The 2,900-nt window shown below is 44.7% G+C and overlaps 1 pseudogene; it reads left to right on the top strand.

Annotated features, from left to right (window-relative positions):
* Positions 1-744: 744 nt before the first annotated feature.
* Positions 745-1,816, top strand: LOC103627599 (expansin-B10-like; annotated as a pseudogene).
* The last annotated feature ends 1,084 nt before the right edge of the window (positions 1,817-2,900 follow it).

Raw genomic sequence — 2,900 nt, 5'->3', positions numbered from 1 at the left:
ACAGTCTGGTGTATTCTGACTTTGCAGACAGACTTCTGACTTCTGCGCTATAGACTGCCCTGTAGTCAGCGAAGTTGACCATTGCGCGAAGTTGACCGTTGCTCTGTTGTCTCACCGGACAGTACGGTGGTGCACCGGATAGTCCGATGAATTTTAGCGGACTAACGCTGAGAAAACCCGAGAGCGACCAGTTCGCGAGGTGCTCAGCCAGGGTACCGGACAGTGTCCGGTGCGCTACTGGCAGCACAAGAACTTATATGCTCCAAACTTTGTAGAATTCACTCAAGTCCTTTTCTTTGTATGTTTATATGAACTTTATGCACGTGGGAAAAATGTCCACTAGGCAAACTAATTAGTCCATATGGTTTTGTGATGGACGTCAAACACCAAAATCAATTATAGGAAATGTTGAGGCTATTTCCCTTTCAAAGCGAGAAGAAGGAGAGTCCTCGCTTCACCATTAGCCAAAGTAGCACCATGGCATAAGTATCGCAACCATACGAGCATCTTTGCATGCAGAGCTACCATGCATGGTCACCTTCGACTTACGGAACCAATTAGTAAACTGGCGACCAAGAGAATAGCTCGCTCGACCATGCAAGCTCTACCTCCTCGTTGTTGCATGCATGCGCGCGCTTCACGGTTGCAAGCTCGATCGTCCAACCGTTGGCACGCACAACCATAAATTCAGGTCTACCCGCTCATTCATCGTAGCATAGTACAATTCACTGATCCAAGATAAAACATGGTTGTGAATGTGAGCACCATGTGGTCGTTGATGCAGGCACAGGTTGCGATGGCTGTGGCGTTGGCGTTCTTGGTGAGCGGTGCATGGTGCGGTCCTCCCAAAGTCCCCCTGGCAAGAACATCACGGCCACCTATGGCAAGGACTGGCTAGACGCTAAAGCGACATGGTATGGCAAGCCGACGGGTGCCGGTCCCGACGACAACGGCGGAGGCTGCGGGTACAAGGACGTGAACAAGCCCCCCTTCAATAGCATGGGCGCGTGCGGGAACATCCCCATCTTCAAGGATGGTCTGGGTTGTGGGTCCTGCTTCGAGATCAAGTGCGATAAGCTTGTGGAGTGCTCCGGCAAGCCCGTGGTGGTGCACATCACGGATATGAACTATGAGCCTATCGCGGCGTACCACTTCGATTTGGCAGGCACGACGTTCGGCGCCATGGCCAAGAAGGGTGAGGAGGAGAAGCTGCGCAAGGCGGGCATCATCGACATGCAGTTCCGAAGGGTCAAGTGCAAGTACGGCTCCAAGGTCACCTTCCACCTTGAAAAGGGGTGTGGCCCCAACTACCTGGCGCTGCTGGTCAAGTACGTCGACGGCGACGGTGACATTGTGGCGGTGGACATCAAGGAGAAGGGCTCCGACACGTACGAGCCCCTGAAGCACTCCTAGGGCGCCATCTGGAGGAAGGACAGTGACAAACCGCTTAAGGGACCCCTCACCGTCCGCCTCACTACCGAGGGAGGCACCAAGACCGTCTACGACGATGTCATCCCTGCCAACTGGAAGGCCAACACCGCCTACATCGTCAAATAATTAACTTTAGTGCTGACAATACTTTAAGCCGGCCTATGCTAGCTATACTAGATTGGGTTGGATCCCAAGCAATGCATTACACATGCATGCATTGGACCGTGATATCTATTTGCTACCACTACCCTATTACGACAGTGATGCTGGCGCCAATAATAATGGCGTCATCCTCCTTCTCCATCTTCTCCATCTCCATATATAGCTAGAGTGAGACTTTGCTGTTGTTTAAAAGAGAAGAGTTAAGAAATGGATTGACAAGTTATATAATAAGTGCCTAATGAAATATTTGATTGGCCTTCATTTTTATAAAAGGATCCATGAATGTTGTGTTGTCCATGTATCTCCTACGTAATCCTAACTTTATCATGCATTGCTACATTTTAATAGAATACATATTTTTATGACTAATTGAAATATATGATAGTACATGCTAATTCTAGATGTAGGGCCATCCTTAATGTGTGTTGGCCGTTCTTTGAAGGTCGAAGCTAAGGTGTTCATTCGTGCTACATAACATGAGCTTTCTACTCATGAGATAAAACTTCTGTCTTCACCATTTGCATGCATTACTTGTACAATTTCCAACATTAATTAAGATGTCGCCCTTTATGCATTAAGTTCTCCCATGAGAAAATCCAAAAAATGCAGAACCTAGGGTTAGAACCATTCCTCCTATGCTTAGCGTCTAACCACTGAACACATTTTTATTCATGTTCTAGAAAGAATGTATATTATAAATATTGTGAATATGAAAACCATAGTAACATACTGACAACTGACTAATATATAAAATAAAATGTTATAACAACTAGTTAGAAGAATTAGTTGCCTATGCATGCACGTACAAAATAGTCTTCTTTAGCAAAGAAGTACGTTGGGGTTCTTTGGAAAGCTCGTAGTTCATTTCACTATGTATTATAAGTTCTAGTATAATATATTTGATATAAATATTAACAATACTGAATATAAATTTGGTTAAATTTGACGTTGTTTGTCCAACACGAATCTCATAATTACATTTTTTGTATAATTGGAGTACCCCGAATGTTTATGGTTCAATTCCCTATAATTGCCTAGACAAGTCATCTTTCTAGCTATTCATATAGATGTGGAGTCTTGAAGATTACACTATGTTTAAATCCTACATTCGCACATTTGATATACCAATTAACTTGCGACAATCCTTGAAGGATCGTTTCCACGGATAATAGAGGTTGACATGGTTACGCCACTTTGCTCCAATATAATGACTTAAAAATATGTGGCAACAATGACATTCTTCCATAGGAAGCATGAAAGTCGCCTAGAGGGGGTGAATAGGCGAAACCTGAAAATTATATACTTTG

The sequence above is a fragment of the Zea mays genome, chromosome 5, assembly GCF_902167145.1.
Source record: "Zea mays cultivar B73 chromosome 5, Zm-B73-REFERENCE-NAM-5.0, whole genome shotgun sequence".
NCBI classification, from domain to species: domain Eukaryota; kingdom Viridiplantae; phylum Streptophyta; class Magnoliopsida; order Poales; family Poaceae; genus Zea; species Zea mays.
The sequence above is the reverse complement of the archived record's forward strand: the minus strand, read 5'-3'. Positions and strand labels throughout refer to the sequence as shown.